Source organism: Vigna umbellata, chromosome 5, assembly GCF_029865625.1.
Source record: "Vigna umbellata cultivar VRB3 chromosome 5, Vumbellata_1.0, whole genome shotgun sequence".
Lineage (NCBI taxonomy): Eukaryota > Viridiplantae > Streptophyta > Magnoliopsida > Fabales > Fabaceae > Vigna > Vigna umbellata.
Genome location: NC_142169.1, coordinates 48426325 through 48450493, shown reverse-complemented (window position 1 = coordinate 48450493; position 24169 = coordinate 48426325). Strand labels below are relative to the sequence as shown.

At 39.4% G+C, this 24169-nt stretch overlaps 1 pseudogene; it reads right to left on the bottom strand.

The window, feature by feature from the left end:
• Positions 1–13179: 13179 nt before the first annotated feature.
• LOC148198509 (uncharacterized) lies at positions 13180–23193 on the bottom strand (annotated as a pseudogene).
• Positions 23194–24169: the final 976 nt, after the last annotated feature.

Below are 24169 nucleotides of genomic sequence, written 5' to 3'. Positions count from 1 at the left end.
CACTTTCAATGGAATATATGAATGAATATGTTGTTGGGGGTCAATTTCATCTCATCCACTCTCATACATTTTAGGAATTCAACATTCAAATCATCATTGTTAATGCCACTCTCTAAAGTACCATTCTAGATGGCTTCTCCCTAATCAAATAGTTCATACAATTCCTAGCATTCCTAATGATTAGTTTATTTTGCGCAGGAGCTTAAGGCAACCAATATAATATTGTCAGTATAATATTGGGAGAAATTCCCCGGATCTAGATTTCCCCGTACGTGTCCGTATCAACAAAACCAATAATCATGCATTAGAATGAGTTAAACAATGCAAGCATTGAGCAAAGAGGAAAAACCCTAACTAATGATGAAAGAAAGCATATGTCTTAATTCAAAGATGTACTCAACAAATCCATATATGAGAGCTTCAAGAGATTACTTTGATTCCCCAACAAACATACAAGGTTTAGTTCACCATATTCATGGTGAACCTAGATGAATTACAATGAAAGTATGAAAGAATAAACCCAATAAAGGTGAAGAGGTAGCCTGAGCATCCAAGATCCTCCTTCAAAGGGGTGAAATAGAGAGTGTTTGCCTCGTTTCTGCCAAAGATACCTAACTATAGGACGTGCAAGCCCTTATATACTAATCTAGAGTTACAAAAGATTACAAAAGTCCAAGCCCAAAAAGTGCCGCTCAGCGGTATTTACCGCTCAGCGGTGATTGCGCGTCTTCTTTCTTCCCCTCAGCGGCCATTTTGCCCCTCAGCGGTTCCAACGTCACCTCTTGAGTGCCGCTCAGCGGTAGTTTGCCGCTGAGCGGTGCCTTCGACTTCTCCTTTTTGCACTCTTTCTTGTCTTTTCTAATGTCCTCTCTCTTATTCTTCACTTCTTTCACCAAATTCACCTCAAAACCTGCACAAGAACACTTAAATCAAGCATAAACCTGTCCAACTCTCTTATTTCTGAAAATATAAACAAAAGGCATGATTTCAAGCTAGTTTCTAAGTCTAAAGGTTGCTTTTAGTATCAACTTTAAGCATGAAAATAACAGTTTTTCAACTGTTATCAACATGTGAATCAAACACGTCGATGCCTTCTTCCCACAACAATTTCAAATCATCAATTAAAGGTGCTAAGTAAACATCAATGTCATTTCCAGGTTGTCTAGGACCCGATATCATCATGGACAACATCACATATTTTCTCTTCATGCACAACGAAGGAGAAAGATTATAAATCATCAACATAACTGGCCACGAACTGTGTTTGCTACTTAAGTTTCCATAAGGATTCATACCATCAGTTGCAAGTGCAAGCCTTAAGTTTCTTGGATCTGCACCAAATTCAGGGAATTTGTTATCAATCTTTTTCCATTGTGGAGAATCAGCAGGGTGTCGACGAAGATTATCGCACTTTCTTTCGTCAGAGTGCCATTTAAGGTTCTTTGCATCTTCTTTAACAGAGAACATACGTTTGAACCTAGGTATTATAGGCAAATACCACATCACCTTAGCAGGTGCACCATCATTACCTTCATTACCAGTGACTCTGTCAGATTTCTTTTTAAAACGGGATAAACCACATGTTGGACAATACTTTAACGAAGCAAACTCCTTTGTGTACAAAACACAATCATTAGGACAAGCATGTATCTTTTGATATTCAAGACCCATTGGACATAAAATTTTTTTAGCCTCGTAATTACGAATAGGTAGAGTATTATTTTTTGGAAGCATCTCCTTCAACAACTCCAACAACTCGGTGAAACTTTTATCGGTCCATCCATTCCTTGCTTTTAAACTAAACAACTTTAAAGTTGAAGACAGACGTGTAAAGTTCGAGCATCCTGGGAACAACGGTTGCTCTGAATCATTAATAAGAGAATCATACAAATTAGCCCTTCCAAAATTATCTTCACCGACATCACGTGTCATGTCCTCTAAATGGTCACTCATCCATTCTTCCACATAATCCGTTCCTCGTGACGTGGTAGGCTGCTCCAGTAGTTCTCCATGCCAAGTCCAAATGGTATAAGTCCTCATTATGCCGTACATGAATAGATGGTCACGCACATTGCCTAAGTCTTGCCGTATTTGATTAAGACAATGCACACAAGGACAAAAATATGTCCCGTTGACAGACTTAGCATTTTGTTCAACGTATTGCAAGAACTTCGAAACACCCTTCTCATATTCTTCACTGATGCGACGTTCCTTCATCCAGCTTCGATCCATACTATGTTCGTAAAATCATCAGTTCAAGTGTTTTAACTCTCACAAGGTTAGGCCCTACCCATTCAAAAAAATTAATTTTCATAATTTGCTCAGCCACGTGCATTGAAGTCTACATCATAAAATTGATAAGATTTCGGCAGCATTTCGCATTGGTCTCCGAAATACACGAAATGAGAGTAGTCAACTATGACCACAATCAAATATGCATCCGGAGAACAACACAAGTACTGAACCGAAATTTTATCAATCTTATCCTTAAACTCCAATTGACATGGTATTGCAAATTATGAAAATTAATTTTCTCAAACTGTCCAATCGGACAATTCAAAATTTAACACAAACGATTAAAAGATTAATCGTTTGCCTTAAATTTCAAACGGGAACTAAGTGTCACTCAATGATTGGATACTTATAATAACACAACTAATACAGATATATTCAAAAGCCAATTACACAGTCACATTTTACAGTAAAAAGCGTGCATTCACAAAACTCAATTACATGCATACAAAAAATTTTCAACCAACAAGCTAACCTGAAAAGTAGATTCGAAATGAAAAGGAGGAAAATGGAGGAGTGAACGGCCTAAAACGCAGTCCAAAAACAGTCAAAGAAGCCGCCCAAGAACACGCAAGAGTCTGCAAAAAAACGGACCGAAAATGATTTTTAATCGGTTCAAATCAAAGGTATTTCATCACAGAGCAATGTAATCGGATTGAAAATCAATTTAAACGGTCCAAAAAAGAGAAAACGCACCTGGAAAATCAATGGCGCAGCAGCGTTTTGCGGAGGAAGACGATGAACAGTGTTTTCGCGTTTCTAAAAGTGAACTGGTCACGGGTTCGCGGGAGCACTATTAATAGTCTTAGACGTCCGGTACGCTGGTGGACGGACGTCTATAATATTATAGACGTCCGGTTCGTCACTAATATGACGTCTTTGAGGATTTAAAAATGATATTCGCGGGTGGGTTTAAACGTCCGTCCTGGGTCGCGCTGGACGTCTATCATATGATAAATGTCCGTTTGGGGGGGGGGCTGATGTCTATTATACTGAACAACTGAACGTTTCAACTCCCCATGGCAGCCACTAAACGTCCGTCCTAGGGGGGCCCGGACGTCTATAATATTATAAACGTCCGGCCCCCTAGATTGGACGTTTAAGGACCTGAAGACAATTAAATGTCCAACCACCCTGTCAGTACATTAATCGTCCAATATGCGGGGCCGGACGTTTATAATATTATAGACGTTCGGGCCCTCCCAGGACGGACGTTTAAGGTCCCTACTTGGGGAATTGAAACGTTAAGTTGTCAGCCTCGTAGACGTCCGTCCCCCTAACACGGACGTTTAAGGGCTGGCATGGGTACTTGAAAAAGTTCAGCCTATTAAACGTCCGTCACCTAGGACGGACGTTCACAACATTATAAACGTCCGTCACCTAGGACGGACGTTCACAACATTATAAACGTCCGTCTCGACCAAGGACGGACGTTCAAAGGCTGACATGGGTTCACTTCTTCAGCCTATTAAACGTCCGTCACCTAGGACGGACGTTCACAACATTATAAACGTCCGTCTCGACATGGGACGGACGTTCAAAGGGCTGACATGTGTTCACTTGTTCAGCCTATTAAACGTCCGTCACCTAGGACGGACGTTCATAACATTATAAACGTTCGTCCCATGTCGAGACGGACGTTCAAAGGGCTGACATCTGTTCACTTGTTCAGCCTATTAAACGTCCATCACCTAGGACGGATGTTCACAACATTATAGACGTCCGTCTCGAGAAGGGACGGACGTTCAAAGGGCTGACATGTGTTCACTTGTTCAGCCTATTAAACGTCCGTCACCTAGGACGGACGTTCATAACATTATAAACGTCTGTCCCTTGTCGAGACGGACGTTCAAAGGGCTGACATGTGTTCACTTGTTCAGCCTATTAAACGTTCGTCTCCTAGGACGGACGTTCACAACATTATAAACGTCCATCTCGACATGGGACGGACGTTCAAAGGGCTGACATGTGTTCACTTGTTCAGCCTATTAAACGTTCGTCTCCTAGGACGGACGTTCACAACATTATAAACGTCCATCTCGACATGGGACGGACGTTCAAAGGGCTGACATGTGTTCACTTGTTCAGCCTATTAAACGTCCGTCACCTAGGATGGACATTCACAACATTATAAACGTCCGTCTCGACATGGGACGGACGTTCAAAGGGCTGACATGTGTTCACTTGTTTAGCCTATTAAACGTCCGTCACCTAGGACGGACATTCATAACATTATAAACGTCCATCTCTTGTCGAGACGGACGTTCAAAGGGCTGACATCTGTTCACTTGTTCAGCCTATTAAACGTTCGTCACTTAGGACGGACGTTCACAACATTATAAACGTCCGTCTCGAGAAGGGACGAACGTTCAAAGGGCTGACATGTGTTCACTTGTTCAGCCTATTAAACGTCGGTCACCTAGGACGGACGTTCACAACATTATAAACGTCCGTCTCGACCAAGGACGGACGTTCAAAGGTTGACAGGGGTTCACTTGTCCAGCCTATTAAACGTCCATCCGCCAAAGCCGGACGTCTATAATATTATACACGTCAGGCTCGACCCAGAACGGACGTCTAGAGTTCCACTTATTTACTAATATGCCACCGGTCAATTATATACGTTGGGGCTTTTGTGGACGGACGTCTATTGGGAGACTTTAAAAGCCAATTATGCACTAGTGATTATACCTGTGGAGTAGCGATGTGCGACATGATCAATGCTCTAGGCCAGGCAATAAATGATCCTATGGCCTCCCCCACAAAGTTAATTTCTGGAGTGGGTACAGGCACCTGAGCCTGGGGATCCCGAACCTCGTCAATGGTCACACGCACATGCTGGGGTAATATGACAACACCATGAATGGTCTGCCCTCCCTCAAGCACTCATCCGACAGCCACAATGCGTGGGGGATCCCCATCAACCAACAGCTCATATTGACCGCTATACTGAGTGGGGTCTATAGTAGAGCATGATCCTCTAGTGCTGACACGAGGTGGTGTGGGAGTTTCATCGGCCCCCATGTTGCCTTGCGTCATGGAATGCAACTTTTCTTCAAGCGCTCTTTGTATTTGTTTTTGTTCTTGTAGCTGCTCCATGAAAATTATGAAAATTAATTTCTCAAACTGTCCAATCGGACAATTCAAAATTTAACACAAACGATTAAAAGATTAATCGTTTGTGTTAAATTTCAAATGGGAACTAAGTGTCAGTCAATGATTTCATACTTATAATAACACAACTAATACATGCATATTCAAAATCCAATAACACATGCACACTTTAGAGTAAAAAACATGCATACACAAAACCCAATTACATGCATACAAAAATTTATCAATAACAACAAGCTAACCTGAAAAGTAGATTCGAAATGAAAGGGAGGGAAATCGAGGAGGGAACGGCCTAACACCTCGCCCAAAAACAGTTAAAGAAGCCGCCCAAGAACACGCAAGAGACTGCACAAAAACGGACCGAAAACAATTTTTAATCGGTTCAAATCAAATATATTTCATCACAGAGCAATGTAATCAGATTGAAAGTCAATTTAAACGGTCCAAAAGAGAGAAAACGCACCTGGAAAATCAATGGCAGACAGCGTTCGTGGGGGGACGACGATGAACAGTGAGCATACTGTTCGCGGGTTCGCGTTTCGCATATTAATACTGTGAGACGTCCGACACTCTAAGGCCCGGACGTCTATAATAGTATAGACGTCCCGCCCGTCACTAATATGACGTCTATGGTAATTTAAAATTGATATTCACAGGGGGTTTTAGACGTCCGTGGCGGGAGGCACGAACGTCTATAATATTATGACGTCCGTGGGAGGGGGGCGGACGTTTAAGGGGCTGAACAACTGAACGTTTCAACTCCCCATGTCAGCCCCTTAAACGTCCATCCTGGGAAGGGGCAGACGTCTATAATATTTTAGACGTCCGCCCCCTCCTAGGACGGACGTTTAAGGGGCTGAACAACTGAACGTTTCAACTCCCCATGTCAGCCCCTTAAACGTCCGTCCTGGGAGGGGACGGACGTCTATAATATTATAGACGTCTGTCCCCCCTCACAACGGACGTCTAGAGTTTCACTTATTTACGAATATGCCACCGGTCAATTATTTACGTTGGGCCTTTTGTGCACGGACGTCTATGGGGGGACGTTAAAAGCCAATTCTGCACTAGTGCTTGTCTACCACTGAAGCTGAATACATTGCTGCTGGAAATTGTTGTGCCCAAATTTTATGGATGAAACAACAACTGGAGGATTTTGATATCTTCCTTGATCACATTCCTCTGAAATGTGATAATACTAGTGCTATCAACCTAACTAAAAACCCCATAATGCACTCAAGAACTAAGCACATTGAAATTAGACATCATTTCTTGAGAGACCACATTCAAAACGGAGATTTCCAAATTGAATACATTGGCACTTTACATCAATTGGCTGATATCTTCACTAAAGCACTACCTAAAGATAGATTCTATGAGCTTAGAAGAGAGTTAGGGGTGTTAGATATGTCTTAAACTCCAAATTTATGAAAATTTCTCAATTCTCGTAAGATCAACCCTTTTAATCGATTATCATAGGATAATAATCGATTATTTTTGGCTTTGGCAAAAGCCTCTTGATGACAAATTTATGAACACCGAAAAACGGCGCCAAAAACTTGTTTAACAATCGGCAAGTGTGACCGAATCGTATCAAGTAATAAAACTCGGTAAGACCAAGTATCGTTCTCCCAAAGGACTCACGACCTAGTTAGTTATAGGATTTGTTGATTATTTAAGACTTGTGAACAATTGATTGTAGATTTAAATGCAAAAGACAGTAATTAAACATGTATGCATGAATTTGATCAATGGAAAAGTGGAATACAAACAGTTTAATGAATTAGATGGATGAGTATGTTGTTGGGGTTATCAATTTCATCTTATCCACTCTCATATACTTTTAGGAATTCATCATTCTTTTCATCAATTGTTAATGCCACTCTCTAAATCACCTTGCAAGAAGGCCTATCCTTAATTACGAGTTCATACAATTCCTAGCATTCCTAATAATTAATTCTGAAGCGCAGAAGCTTATCGGCAACCAACCCTCATATTCCTATGTCTAGGCAATATGCTATTGGGAGAAATTCCCCGGATCTAGATTTCCCCGTACGTTCCCATATCGACAAAATCAATAATCATGGCATTGAATGAGTTAAACAACGTAAGCTTTAAGCAAAGAGGAAAAACCCTAACTAATGATGAGAAAGCATGATCTTAAAATAAGTTGTTAACACAAATTCCATATATGAGAGAGATAGAAAAACAATACAAGGTTTAGTTCACCATATTCATGGTGAAACTAGATGAACAATAATGAAAGAATGAAAGAGATAGAAAAACCCTAGAAAGAGAAGAGGAGAGTCGTCACATCTCCCAATCTACCCTCAAGGGGTGAAAAGTGTGTTTCTGCTTCCTCCCAGCCAAAGATACAAACCCTAGGACGTGCAAGTCATTAAATAGGGCATAAAAATAACATAAAACAAGTCCAAGCCCATAAAAACAAAAGAGAACCGGTCCAAGCCCACTTAGAATGGCGCTCTGTGGTATTTTACCGCTGAGCGGTAATAGCGCATGATCCATTTTGCCCCCAGCTGTTGTTTTTGCCCCTCAGCGGTGATTGTGGCACCCAAAAAGTGTCGCTCAGCGGAACTTTTTCTGTATTCTGGTTGACTTTTCAGCATTCTGGTTGACTGGTTGACTTTTCTGGTTGACTGGTTGACTTTTCAGCATTCCAATCACTCGGTACTTCAATTCTTCTTTCAAATCATTCAATTAGCCTACAAAATCAAGGGAATCTTGCACAAAACCATTAAATTCACTTTCAACTCTCTTATTCATAAAACTAAAGAAAAAATATGAGTTCAAGCTAGTTTCTAAGTCTTAAAGGTTGCTTTTGGTATCAATTTTAAGCATAAAAATAACGGTTTTTCAACCGTTATCACCTCTATACGCAGATAATCGATTATAAAATAGAACAATCGATTATTCATATTCAAACCAAAAACTGGACATTCATGAGAAGATAATCGATTATCTTCATACATAATCGATTATTACACAATTTCAGGAAAGTGACTTATGAGGAGATAATCGATTATCACTTACAATAATCGATTATTACGCGATCTGTATCAAAAATATAGTCGTTGCAGTGAATCCTAACGGCTGGAAACGATCATAAACGGCTAGTTTCTCCATTTTTCTTATAAATAGCCCCCTATAATCGATTAATGCTCACTTATTTGCACCCAGAACACTACTGCACCCAAATCTGAACCTAATCTCTTTATCTTTCTTCTTTCTTTCCAAAGTTTCTCTTTGTCCACTTCTCTCATGGCTGATTCAAGAAGAACCCGAAGGAGGACTGCTAGTGCTTCTTCCTCTCGTTCCCGAAATGTTCGTCCTGCTTCCATCGAAGGCTGGATTTCAAATTAGGAGAAGCATGGTGACTATGTCCATTTCTGGCAAGAACGATGAATCATGGCGGTAAAGTTCATCCGCCTCGACTTTTATCATTTTTATGGCTTTCAATTTCTAGATCTGTTTCATGCTCAAGGACTTACTCATCTCGTGGAGCAAAAGGGGTTCATCTACCCTGATCTCATCTGTGTCTTCTACTTCAATATGCGTTATCGTGACGGCATCATCACAACAAAAGTGAAAGGTGTCCCTATAATTCTGGATGATGACATATGGACGAATGTCGCACAACTCACACTATGGGATGATGCTGTCAAAGTCCATCTTGGAGTTCCGGACTTCAATCGTCTCCTCGCCTTTCAATCCTTTTTGCGCCATCCTGAACAACAAATCAATCGTCGACAGCTGCTTGTGGGTGGATTCAAGGTTGAAGAAAGGATGATTCACTACTTAATTGTGTGGATCCTATGTCCTCGTGCCACTAACCATGCTCAATGCTCGGAGCAAGATCTTCTACTACTATATGGGCTTTTAAATCACATCCACATTGATTTGCCAGCACTCATCTCCGACACCATGGTAAAGGCCAAGAAATATACTTCTTATCATTTTCCATATGCAGTTCTCATCTCTCGAATTTTAGAACACAAAGGTGTAAGTTTAGAAGGCAAACTCACTACTGCCATTCAAGCAATTGGCACTGAAATTGGTGAGACAACGTTTCGCCAAATGGGTTTTGTTGCTCGTGGCCGTGTGATCATTCACAAGGATGATGATCACCACGAAGATGCCAATGACGATATGGAAGCGCATATGGCTAATCCAGTCCCAACTGCTACCTCTGTTGATGCTGGTCCTTCTCACATGCCTTCCTCTTCATCCATGACTATGGAGGAGCATTTTGCAAACCTGTCAAAACAACTGGAGGATATGCATCTCTTTCTACAGACTCACTTTGAACAAATATATGAGTGGCAACAAAATCATGAAGAATTTGTGATCGATCAGTTCAATGACCTTGATAATCGCATTGGAAACATTGAAAATCACTTTAATCTCCAACCTCCAACGAGACCACCAAGTCCTGAATTTTAGATTTAGGATTTTATGTTAGTGCTTTGCCTGGTTTCGTGAATAGGAGAAGCTCGCGTTTCGTATGTCGATAGTCGGAGCGGTTCTCTTCGAGTTGGCAAGGTGGTCATCTTCCGATTCATTCGTCGAAGGAAGGTTTTATCTATCTGTTTTCATTCACTCTTATTGTAATTTGTGAAACTGATTTTAGTCAAAACATTAATCACTTTTTACAGTGATTAATAACTGGACGTAGATTCTTTTGAATCGAACCAGGATAAAAATCCAGTGTGTCAATTTTTCTACTCCGTATACTCTTTACTGTTTTATGCACATCAACTGTTTGACAAATTTTCTCTAAGAAAATTAAATTTCTAAAATAGACCATCTTATTACGAGTTTGGCCGAACACGCTTTCCGCTTTATTAATTTATTCCGTTGCGCGAATCTATAACGGTACCGATTGTTCCGACAACTAGGCCGTGAGTCCTTTGGGAGAACGATACTTGGACTTACCGAGTTTATTACTTGATACGATTCGGTCACACTTGCCGAGGGTTAAACAACTTTTTGGCGCCGTTTTTCGGTGTTCATAAATTTGTCATCAAGTTTTTGGCGCCGTTGTTGGGGACTCGTGGTTTAACTAGTTTATTTGTGTGATTATTGATTATATTTGACTTGTTTTTGAATTTTGAATTTTAAATTTTCAATTTTGAATTTCTGTTTTTATTTTTCTGTTATTATTTTTCTGTTTTCTGTTTTTATTTTTTCGGTTATTATTTTATTTTATTTTATTTTCTGTTTTTATTTTTATTTTATTTTCTGTTTTTATTTTTTTTCAGTTGTTATTTTATTTTATTTTATTTTTCTATTTTTTTTTCTGTTTTTTGTTTTTTTTTTCTGTTTTTATTTTATCTTCTTATCTCTTATTTTATATCTTCTTCTATATCTTTTTGTGCTATCAAATTTTTCTAGGGACTTGTTTTCTTGTGTATGCAGGAAGCAATTTGAACTATAAGCAAGAAAACCTCGGAACCTCTTCTTGAAGGCTTAGACAAAGTAGACGGAGGAGAAGAATCCGTACATCTAGAGAACTTTTCCCTCCTCCGGAAGATCTCTTACAACCTTCACCATAAGGTTCTTACCATAGCACTAAGGAGGTGGAGAATAACAATGCTAGACGGACTCTTGCAGATTACACTAATGTCGTTATCCCTCAGCATTTCAATAGCATAGCAAGACCAAGGGTCAATGCATCTAATATGGAGGTGAAACCAGCATTAATCCAACTGGTTAAGAGTAACCAATTTAATAGGTTATCTCATGAAAGCCCATATGAGCACCTCACAAATTTTAATGAAATTTGCAATATAGTGAAGATAAATGGGGTGCCTGACGAAGCAATCAAACTTAGCTTGTTTCCTTTCTTATTGGGAGGCAATGCTAAGCTTTGGTTGAACTCTTTTCCAGAAGGGAGCTTTACAGAGTGGGAAGCTATGGTGACAAAGTTTTTGAACAAATACTTACCACAATCCAAGGTAAACAAAGGAAAGCAAGAGATCTCATCTTTCAGGCAAGGGATGGAGGAATCACTAGGTCACACATGGGACAGGTAAAAAAGCCTATTAAGAAAGACTCCCACGCATGGATTTGACAAAGTAGAAGTAGTCCTAATCTTCCTTGGAGGTCTTGGTTCACAAACCAAGATGATGCTTGACGCCTCAGTTGGAGGCAATATCAAATGGAAGACTCCAGAGGAAGCCACGAAAAAAATTGAAAACATGGCTACTAATGATAATGAGCTGAACTGTGAAAGAGGAGCTCCTATTCAACAAAAAGGAGTTCTATAGTTGCAATCCAATGATGCCTTGCTAGCTCAGAACAAGATACTAACTCAAGAATTGAAAAATCTCGCAAAAACACTTGCACAACTGCCAAAAGAGTTGAAGACTGTTGCACAAGTTCAACCACAGTTGTGTGAATTATGTGGGGGTGACCATATCAATGGTTAATGCGCTTTTCCAGTAGAAGATTTAGAGGATGTTAACTTCATGGCAAATCAATTTCTATACCGTCAAGGGAATTTCAATCAAGGGTGGAAACCACACCTAAGCATTGGTCAAGGACAAAGTGGGCAAGCTGGGCAAGCTGGACAAGCAACAACCAACCTTATGACAACAGATGTCTATACTTAATGAAAGATCAATAAGGATGGAAGAAACGCTTCAGCAATTCATACAGAAAACTGAATCCCCTCAAAAGAGCACTGAAGCTGCTATTAAGAACTTGGAGATGCAAATGGGTCAAATTACTAAGTAGTTGGAAGAAAGGCCTGACAAAAATTTTGGGGCTAATTAATACTGAGGTTAATTGATAACAGTTGAAAAACTGTTATTTTCATGCTTGAAATTGATACTAAAAGCAACCTTTAACACTTAGAAACTAGCTTGAAATCATACTTTTATTCATATTTTCAGAAATAAGAGAGCTGGACAGGTTTATGCTTGATTTCAGTGTTTTTGTGCAGGTTTTAAGGTGAATTTGGTGAAAGAAGTGAAGAAGGAGAGAGATGAAATAAGAAAAGACATCAAAAAGTGCAAAAGGAGAAGCCGCAACTGCCGCTCAGCGGCAGTTTACCGCTAAGCGGCACTCAGAAGCTCACGGGGGATCCGCTGAGGGGCAAAATGGCCGCTGAGGGGAAGGAACCAACTCACGCACTTACCGTTGAGCGGCACACTTATGGGCTTGGGCCTAAATTTTCTGTAATTTTATGATACAAGAAGGCCTAGCACCATAGGACCCATCACAAGAGGGATGGCCAAAAAGCTCCAAGATGAGTATTCTCCCCAAGGTCAAATACTATTTGCTACTTTTGGATGGAAAATTGGAGAACAAGAAGATGTTACAAATTTGCCAAAACATGGAGAAGGGTAAAGTGGACATTTCCACACAAGAAGGGGTGTGTTTATCCTTCTATGGGGTGGCATTAGTAATTGTTTTCTTCATGTAAAACTCATTTCTCACGTGTTTCATAAGGCTTTCTAGAAGCCACACATTTAGCACATGGTTAGCATTTCAGATCTAAAAAAACGTGTAAAAGGCTTGCTTAAGCTTTGAGATTGATCTATAAAATCTCAGAAGCAAAGCTTGTAGCTCACTTTTGAAGATATTGAGTTTTACTCTGCTGATGCATTTTCTAGCAACCAGAACTCTGCCAAAAGTCACCTCTTAATGAGCTTTCCTTCTCCTTCTAGCTTCCTTCCAGTGAAGGTCGTCTGAGCTAGAGAATCCACTCACCATAGAGCTCTTCCTCCATCTCTGCATCCACTGAATTCACTATTCCGCTGCTGCCAAACCACAATTCATTCCGCTGCCAGCTGCTTCTCGTGAGCCAACTTCGACACTGCTAATGATCCAATTCATCATTTCCCTGCCTTCAACCCACACCTCTTCTGGAGCAACTTCATCATTTTAGAATAGTATATAAGCTTTAGGACGTCCTAGGGTTTGTATCTTTGGTAGAAACGAAGCAAACACTCTCTCTTCCACCCCTTTGAAGGAGGATCTTGGATGCTCAGGCTACCTCTTCACCTTTCTAGGGTTTTATCTTTCATTCTTTCATTATTATTCATCTAGTTTCACCATGAATATGAAAAACTAAACCTTGTATTATTGTTGGGGAATCAATGTAGTCTTGTGAAACTCTCATATATGGAATTAGTGTTTAAACATCTTATTTGAGATACATGCTTTCTTTCATCATTAGTTAGGGTTTTTCCACTTTGCTCAATGCTTGTTTTGTTTAACTCATTCGATGCATGATTATTGATTTTGTCGATACGGGAACGTACGGGGAAGTCTAGATCCGGGGAATTTCTCCCAATAGTATATTGGTTGCCGTTAAGCTCCTGCACTAAAAGAACTAATTATTAGGAATGCTAGGAATCGTATGAACTCGTAATTAGGGATAGGCCTTCTTGCAAGGTAATTTAGAGAGTGGCATTAACAATGATGAAAAGAATGTTGAATTCCTAAAGTATATGAGAGTGGATAAGATGAAATTGATAACCCCAACAACATACTCATCCATATATTCCATTGAAGTGTTTGTATTTTGTTTTAGCCATTGATCACATTCATGCATACATGTTTATTTTCTGTTTTGCATATTAAACTTCACTTATTTCGTTCTTAAGTCTTAAATAATCAACAAATCACATAACTAAACTAGGCCGTGAGTCCTTTGGGAGAACGATACTTGGTCTTACCGAGTTTATTACTTGAAACGATTCGGTCACACTTGCCGATTGTTCAACAAGTTTGTGGCGCCGTATTTCGGTGTTCATAAATTTGTCATCATTAACCCAGGGAACAATGTAAGGTGTTGGTGAGTGTAAATGTTGAAACAGTTGAGTTAGAAAGAGAGAAAGAAAAAGAAGAGAGAAAAAGAAAAAGAAGAGAGAAAAGAGAAAGAAGAGATAAGAGAGATAAAGAGTGAAGATATTCTTCCTTTTCCAACAGATCATGAGAAACAATTTGATTTTACAGAAATATTCAAGATGTTGGATAATGATGTACCTTGGAAGGAGATATTACAGCACATTGCAGTTTATATAAAGCTTGAGGAAGAAGTCTCTACAAAGAAAAGACGTAGAGATGATGAGACAAAGGAGTATAAAGTTGTTAAAAAGAAGCCATTCCCTCCGAAAGCAAAAGATCGAGAAGGCTTCTCCATTCCATGCGCAATAGGGAAGAAAAGGATAAAGAAGGCTTTACTTGATTTAGGATCAAGTGTTAACTTGATGCCTTATTCCTTACTTGAGCAGATTGGTGATCTTGATGTGAAGCCTATAAAGATGAATTTATTAATGGCAGATGGATCCTCAAAGAATCCCTGTGGTATAGCAGAGGATGTTATAGTTTGTGTAGGCAAACTACAGTTCTTGGTGGACTTTGTGGTGATGGAGATGGAGAATGAAAGGATACCCATTATTCTCGAAAGACCGTTTATGAAAACGGCCAAAGCCACCATTGATGTGGATGAAAGCATAGTGGTGTTCTAGGACCGAGAAGAAAGAGTTGTTGTAGATGTCTTCAAAGAAGAGAGGCAGATGCAGGAGGAAGAAGCTAGTCATAAAGCTACATATCAAGTTGTACTAATGACTAGTCCTGAAGATGAAAAGCCAAATGCCAAAGGTAAACATTGTTTTTTGTTTCAAGTACAGGAAGAAGAAAAGATTGGGAAAGGAAGAAAGGTTCATAATGACTGGATGCAAGAACGATTCCAACTTGGTAAACCTGTGAAATTCAAAAACAAGTTGTGGGTTGTGAAATACTACAAGAAAATGAGGTGATAGAGATAGAGTCTCCACATTCCAGAAGAGTCAGAAAAGTGGACCGAAAGCAGTTGATGAGTTGGTGCGATATGAACATCAACCATGAAGATGGAACATGAGCTTTATTGGGTCAAGCTAGTGACGTTAAAAGAGCGCTTGCTGGAAGGCATTCCAGTGATTTGTGGACAATTTTTCTTTTGATTTTATTTTGGTTTTGTAAATTTTTATAAACTTGGACATTACTCCTGTAAATTTTTTTTGGGTATAGCATCTACTGAAGGATGCTAGGTGGTTAAGTATTGATGTGGGCTGTCGCGACCCATACAAATTTGATTGCATATAAGGAATGCAGTATAGCTAGGAATTGACTCCTAGGTCGTCTCTCAAGGACCAATTTTGTGGTTCGAAAATTGAGTCTAACACAAAAAAAAGGAGGGGTTTTGAAAAGGTTTTGCAAAAATTAAAGAACTCAATAAAGACACAGATGCAAACAAACTAATTTAAGCTAGCATGGTAATTAAACTAGCACTATTAAAAGCCTTAGACAACATTCAAACATCAAACACTGTTACAAACTGATTAACAAACACAGTTAAAAATAATTAAATGCAACACTAACTCAAACACATAAACTCAACCTATTAATTAAATTAATTAAAAACCAAAGAAACCAACAAGCCTAATTTAATCCTAGCAAATTGCTTGTCATAATGGCAATTAACAAATGAATTTTAAAGTCCAATTGGCCAAAGAAAGAGCACATGGCCGTGAGTCACCATGCACCCAAGTCAAACTTCAATTTCACCTTAAATAAGCCACAAAATGTGTTGACTTCTTCTCCCATGTGCACCATTTTTCAAGAAATTAAGCATGTGCCTTCCACACTCTCCAAGACCGTCCCCTCTCTCCTTCCATGCAGCAAAGAAATGATTTTATACACCAAAGCACACAATTTACGTGAACCACCAAGTGGAAATTCCGAAGAATGCTTGAAAGACCAATGTGCAAATGGAAGATACCATGGGTGCTCCTACCAATGTGCCAAGTAAGCTAAATCAAATGAAAACAAACTCCAACAACCTCCATATCTCATTATAATTCACGGCTGGAACAAGCAAAGGCCAATTCTCAAAGTGGAAACATTCCTTGGGTCAAACTCCAAACGTGGTAAAAATTAAATGAAGCAATTTCCTCTCTCCTACAAACTCCAAACGGTTTTTCTTCAAGAATTATGCATCCAAAAGCTTTCTTCCACTCTTTAATATAGAGAACAACTTCAAGAAACCAAAGTTAAAGTTGCAAATGAACACAAGAACAATAAACCCAAACTTCTACTCATCAACCCATCTTCAACACTACCATTTCTTCAACTTTCTTTCCAAAAACGAACATAATACTTAGACCATCAATTCCAGTTCTGTCCAGCCTCCATAATATCACCAAGATCTGATCCCAACCTAGTCTCAAGCATCAAAACCGAAAAATGCAAGGAAAGAATTAAACCCATAACACCCACACCTCATCTTAAGCTCTCTTCAACCTAAAACTACATAGAACTTCATTTTTATCATCCAACCATATAGAATGAGATAAAAACCGAGAGGAACAGCAGCAAAGGGAGAGGAAAACGAAATATAAAGTTACTCAAACCCAAAGACAAGCTCCAAAACTCAAACTCCAAGCATCAAGAACAAGCAAATGGAAGTGGAAATGAATAGTTTTTCACCACCAATAAGCTAAGACAACCAAGAGTAAATTAAGAGAAGAAGAAAATCTGCATCTCGCTCATTGAAATGGCCAAAAACGAGACACCCAAGTCAAGCTCTCCATAAGAGTGTTCATACAAGAAACCCTAAGAGAGAAAAGCTCAAAACATGAAAAAATGAAGTGTGTAAGAGTCCCCCTTGTGTGGTTGGCTAAGGCTCTCTAAAATGCCAAGATTTTTTTTCCAAATGGGGTCCACAATCAATTAAAAACCCTAACCAAAAAGGCACATGTCCTACAAATGGGTCTTTTTACAAAATTGCCCCTAAAAGGGTCCAAAACACCTAATTCTAATTAAGGGCTTCTAGAAAACGAAATTACAACTTTAATTAGAATCTAAATGACTAAATGTTGAGCCTTTGAGTGTGTCACGCCATATCCCAATGCTCCAGATGATGTTTCCACAACTTCCCTGCAACTAGAAATGCACTTAATCAGCTCAGAAAATCCAAATTAGCACAATTACGAATTTCTGACCAAATTAAGCAGAATTCGGAAAACGGGGAAATAACAGACAATTAAACACAATTCCCTGGTTTATTTAAGTGCAATAAACTAAATATAGTTCAAGAAATAACAACTCATCAAAATAGACCACACTTAGTCTTTTGCACTCCTGGGCAAAACCAAGACGAAAACCAGGGAACTACTCAAACATCAGGGAGGTGACACAGACTCGACAGACATACAACAAAGACTCCAAAACAGAAACACAATTGCACAATTCTCACAAAATCTGGACAGTAAAAGGTATAGGCAGAATCCCACACAGAGTAAATGAAAGCAAATACTTAAAGAATCATCCAAACAGTTCAGTACAAGGAAAACAGTCAATCAGTTCAAGAGATGAATCAAAAGCAACAGAGCCTCACATATTCACACAATCAGTGTTTCTCTCAAGTGTTTAAGGTAAATCAATGTCACTCAATGCACTCAAGGAAGCAAACACAAATAGACTTGGCAAGCCTCTAATATCAACACTCAAGCACATACGCATGTTCAAATCAAAATGTCTTTTCATGGTTGTAATGGGGACAAGGACAAGGGAGGATATATCTGGATAAGAAGCTACAAACCATAAGGAACAGAGGAGCAATGGGGAACAAGTGTAAACACATTCAAACACACCCACAACCTCTAATTCCATCCTCTTCTTGACTCCATTATTTTTTTTTTTCATTTTTCATTGTTTTTCTGCTCTCTTTTTTTTTTTCATCCTGTCTCTTTTTTTTACTCTATTCAGCACACAATTTCAAGAGACAAGATACACCACATATTTACAAAAACACGATAAGAAGAGGACTCACTAGCCAATTCATCTAAAACTCCCAGGAGACCACACTTATTCCCAAAACAATTCCAAAGCTCCAAAATTCCCTAAGGCTAAGGTAATAATGGTTTTTCACTTAGGGCTGGTGTATGAGCTTCAAAACAAAGAAATGGGGAAAAGCATAGGCTCAAAAGGGTTATCAATGGATCAAAACAGGGTAGGCTCATCTGGCTCTAGAGGCTCAACAACAAAATGCCTTTATCACTTTCAAACATGCGTATCAATCAAGAATCATCAAAAAAGAGTCAAGCCAAGTCATATGTGCAAGCAATCAAGAGACATATCACACACAAGAAAGATCATCAAATGGCTCAAATCTCACACAGGTAATATGGTCACCATCAATTCAACTCTCAAACATCATGATCATCTTCCAAGCAAAGAAAAACAAGGAATCCAACAAATCAGAGTATCAATGAAGTGAAGTAAAACTGACAACCTAATCACAATCCAGAATTCACGAAAAGCATGGAAAACTATACACAAGACACAACAAACTACATAAAAACCGAAACATGAACAAAGAAACAACCTCCCCTAATAGACCACACTTAAACGACACAATGTCCTCAGTGTGTCACAATCAACAGATCAAACAATCAGAGCAGTCATCAGATATCGACAAAGTGCAATAAAAGTGAGGAGGGAAGGAGAAAAGAAACTCCCTGAGTCAGATGGGAGGGTAGGTGGGGTGGACCAAAGACGTCTTCTCCACCACTGCATCCAACAAAGAAGGATTGTTGAGGAAAGGCTTCAGTCTATGCCCGTTCACCTTGAAGCTTTTAGCTGCAAATGGACCTTGGATCTCTACTGCACCATAAGGATAAACATTAGTCACAACAAAAGGTCCACTCCAGTTTGATCTCAACTTACCACCCATGAGGCCGAGTCTAGAGTTATACAACAAAACTTGTTGGCCAACCTCGAAGTCCTTTGTAACAATGGAGCTATCATGGAACCTCTTGGTCCTTTCTTTGTAGAACTTTAAGTTCTCACAGGCCTCCAATCGGATCTCATCCAATTCATTCAGTTGCAACTTCCTTTCCTCTCCAGCTTGGTCATTGGACAAGTTGCAAGTCTTCACAGCCCAATATGCCCGATGCTCAATCTCAACTGGTAAATGACATGCCTTTCCAAAGACAACCCAATAGGGAGACATCCCAATGGGTGCTTTGTAGGCCTTCCTGTGGGCCCAAAGAGCATCGTCCAACCTATTACTCCAATCTTTCCTGTTGGGCTGGACAATCTTCTCCAAAATCCTCTTAATCTCCCTGTTGGAGATCTTAGCCTGCCCATTTGTTTGGGGGTGGTAAGGTGTAGAAACTCTGTGCGTCACCCCATATTTCTTGAGCAAAGCTTGCATGGATCTGTTGCAAAAATGGGTTCCCTGATCACTAACAATTGCTCTAGGCACTCCAAACCTGCAAAAGAGGTGAGATCTAACAAAATCTACAACAACCCGAGCATCATTAGTCCTAGTGGCTCTAGCTTCCACCCATTTTGAAACATAATCCACAACAAGGAGAATATAAGGGAAACCAAAAGAAACAGGAAAAGGACCCATGAAATCTATACCCCATACATCAAACACCTCACAGAACAACATAGGCTGTTGAGGCATCTCTTGTCTCTATGAAATTGATCCTCCTGCTCTCTGACAAGGCTCACAAGTGCTGCAAATCCTCTCCGCATCTTTGAAGATGGAAGGCCAATAGAAACCATAGTCAAGCACCCTGCGAACTGTTCTCTGTATCCCCAAATGACCACCAGGTGAGGAAGCATGACAAAACTGCAGGACCGAGTCAATCTCATCGTCTAGAATGCATCTCCTAGTAACCTGGTCACTGCACAACTTCCACGGATATGGGTCATCCCAAACATAATACTTAGCATTGCTCTTAATTTTAGCAATCTGAGCACGTGATGCTAAGGGAGGAAAAACAGAAGTAACCAAATAATTTACAATGTATGCAAACCAAGGAGTGAGGTGAGAATAAGAAATCATCAACAAACTCTCATCAGGAAAGTCATCCTGGATGGGCAACACATCAGCTTCATTCCCAGCTTTCTCAATCCGGCTGAGGTGGTCTGCAACCAAATTTTGTGCTCCACTCGGGTCTTCAATCTGCAAGTCAAACTCCTTGAGCAGTAGCATCCACCTGATCAATCTAGGCTTTGACTCAGCCTTTTTCAACAGAAACTTTAGAGCTGCATGGTCAGTATACACAACAACAGGTGATCCAAGCAATTATGACCTAAACTTATCAAGGGCAAAAACAATTGCCAACAACTCTTTTTCAGTGGTGGTATAATTTGCTTGGGCAGCATCCAAAGTGCGTGAAGCATAGTAGATCACTCTCGGTAGCTTGTCAATTTTCTGTGTCAAGACAGCCCCCAATGCATAATTAGACGCATCACACATGAGCTCAAATGGGGCTGTCCAATCAGGTGCCTGAATGATAGGGGTGCTGGTCAAAGTGATGAAGTGGCTCCAACTAGACTGACAGATTGAATGCAGCGGGAAGTAAAAATCCAGAGATGGCAGCGGAGATGCAGAGTGAAAATGCAGTGGTATACGTGATGGTAGAGGAGCTGTTTGGAGGGGGGATAACTAGCTCAGGCGGCCTTCCACTGGAAGGAAGCTAGATGGAGAAGGAAAGCTCATTGGGATGACTTTTGGGCAGAGTTTTAGGTGCTGGAAAATGCATCAGCAGATTAAAATTCAATATTCTCAAAAGTATCTTTACAAGGGTGGCTACCATGAATTTATATGTGATCCATGGAGCTGCAACGAGTAAGAAAGGGAATGACCCATGTGTAAAATGTGAAAGATTTATGAAAAATGTGCTTAAAACTAAAGCAGCACGTGAGCTAATGGTGTTGAGGGGCGGAGGTGCTGCTGTGGTGTGCTTAGCAAAGAGTGGTGGTGCAGCTAGCAACTTTGACCATCAGCTAGACAATTTTACTCCTTCTCTTGTTGTCTTCAAATTCCACTTAAATTGAAGGAAAAGAACTTGCCCTGTTGTGTCCATATCTTCAAGCTCTTCTTGAATTCTTCTAGCCATAGTTCTAGTAATGGGTCCCTGCCTTAAGTCATCATCTCCTTCCCCTTGAAGAGGATTTGTCCTCAAATCTGTTGGTTTGTCTTTGTGAGGACTTATTTTTGTAGGATCCATCAAAGTTCCTCCCGGATCAAATATGAATCTGCCATAATCATCAAACATAGCTCGAATTAGATTTATTTGACCCAATAGGATACATAAAAAAATATGTTTAGAAGAAGGTTTCCTAGTTTTGAAAATTTCAATTTCGATACAATAAAGAAACCTTACTTCTTTTGAAATTTTATTTTTGTCTGGAGTTAATTGTAACCACAAAGGTAACAATAACTCAAGTGAATTGGCACATTTTTCAAGTTGTAACATTGTTAAAGATGGAGTGGTAAATTCTTGGAAAGAAAAGTAGAATTTTGAAAACTCAAGGATAGCTGAAAGAAAATTAAAGGATAGAAAACCTCCCCTTAAGAGTCTTGGTTCTATGAGGAGTGTGGACAGAGGTTCTATTTTCCCTTCTTTTCTTCTTTTCTCTTCTCTTTGCTCTTGCTCTCGTTTTTCTTGTTCTCTTTTCTCTTCTTCTTTTCTTTCCTCTTCCTCTCTTTTTCTTCTCTTTATTTCTTCTTTTTCTTGCTCCTTGTTGAGCTTCATTTGTGTTTGATCTTTGGCCACTTGGGTAGGTGACAGAGGATGAAGCACAAATTTCTTATCATTTTTGTGAACAGTTATGGTATTGGTGCGACCATGGTGTGTAGTGTCATTATCAAATTGCCATGGTCTTCCTAATAGGACATGGCAAACTTCCATAGGAACTACATCGCAAATAACATCATCTTTGAAGTTTCCTATGGAAATTGCTAATTTAACTTGATTCTTGACTGTTATATCCCCATCTTCATTTAGCCAATGAAGTTTGTAAGGTTTTGGATGGGGTATCACAGTAAGATTCAATTTTTCAACTAGCCTTGTGCTACAACAGTTACAGCAAGATCCACTATCAATAATGAGAGAACAATATTTTTCTGCAATTTGACATCTTGTGTGAAAGATGTTCTCTCTTTGTGATAAGTGTTCTGGACTTGGTTGACTATTAAGCACCCTTCTCACCATGAGAAGTGGACCCTCACAAGGATATACTTTCTCTTCATTTCCTCTTTCTTGCTCATTCTCACTTTCACTAGGGGTTTCACTTTCACTGCTATATGTGTCACTACCTCTTAAAATGATTGTTCTTTTGGTAGGACATTGAGCAGCTATATGACCCCTACCCAAACATTTAAAACACTTGATCTCACTAGTGCGAGTATGTGAAGAGGATTCCTGTTTGGGGTTTTTCAACTATATTGGCTAGAGGTTTGAGGGGTTCTTTTTCTTGTACAATCTTCTGTTCAAAGGGGGATTGAAATCTTTTAACAGAAGCTTTTCTCAAATTTTGTTGTTCTACCTTTATACACATTTGAACAAGATCATTCAAATCTCTATAAGGTAGTAGTTCAACTGTATCCCTGATATCAAGATTCAACCCACTCAAAAATCTGGCCAAGGTAGTTTCCTCGCCCTCTGTTATTCCTGCCCTCATCATGTATAGCTCCATCTTTTGTCTGTATTCTTCAACAGACATAGATTGTTGTTGCAATCTTTGGAGCTTATCCATGAGTTCTCTTTTGTAGTATGAGGGTATGTGCCTTTTCCGAAGGGCATTTGTAAGCTCATTCCAATATTTTATTGGAGGAAGTCGTTGTCTTAGTCTCTCTTGGACTGTAGCAGTCCACCAGTGCATTGCATACCCTTGAAAACTTAGGGTCGCAAGAGATAATTTTCTTTCTTCTCCTACTTGATGGCAAGCAAAAATTTGCTCAACCTTCATTTCCCAATCTAGGTAAGCCTCAACATTATCTTTTCCATGAAAATGAGGCAATACCACATTAACTTCCTTAGGAGGAGGAGGATTTTCAAATTCCCTCCTGTGTCTTCTTGATGAAGAGGGTTGATGATAATATTCTCCTACTCTTAAGGCCTCTTGTTCATATTGGGACTCTCCACTATAACTTCTCTCCCTATTTTGGACTTGTTCCTCTCTCAAAAGTTTCAATTCATTTTCAACCATGGCACTATGTAGCTCTCTGTGGACTTTTTCTTGACTTATTTTTCTCTCAATCACATTGAGTTGATTGACTAGAGTTTGGAATGAAAATTGATCTTTGGGAGGATCACTAATTCTAGGGGATTGTTGATGGACAAATTTATGAACACCAAATTATGATGTCACAAACTTGTTTTCAATCGGCAAGTATGACCGAATCGTTCAAGTAATAAAACTTGGTAAGACCAAGTATCGTTCTTCCCAAAGGACTCACGGCCTAGTTTAGTTATGTGATTTCTTAATTAACTAAGACTTACAAACGAATTAATTGGGGTTTAAAATGCAAGACAGAAAATAAACATGTATGCATGAATTCTGATCAATGGCAAAAAGCAAAAGATAAACACTTTCAATGAAATTTATGTATGGATATGTTGTTGGGGTTCAATTTCATCTTATCCACTCTCATATATTTTAGGAATTCAACGATCAAATCACCATTGTTAATGCCACTCTCTAATGTACCTTTCCAGAAGGCTTCTCCCTAATCACGAGTTCATACAATTCCTAGCATTCCTAATGATTAGTTCATAAGTACAGGAGCTTAACGACAACCAATATAAAATTGGGAGAAATTCCCCGGATCTAGACTTCCCCGTACGTTCCCGTATCGACAAAACCAATAATCATGCATCGAATGAGTTAAACCATGCAAGCATTAAACAAAGAGGAAAAACCCTAACTAATGATGAAAGAAAGC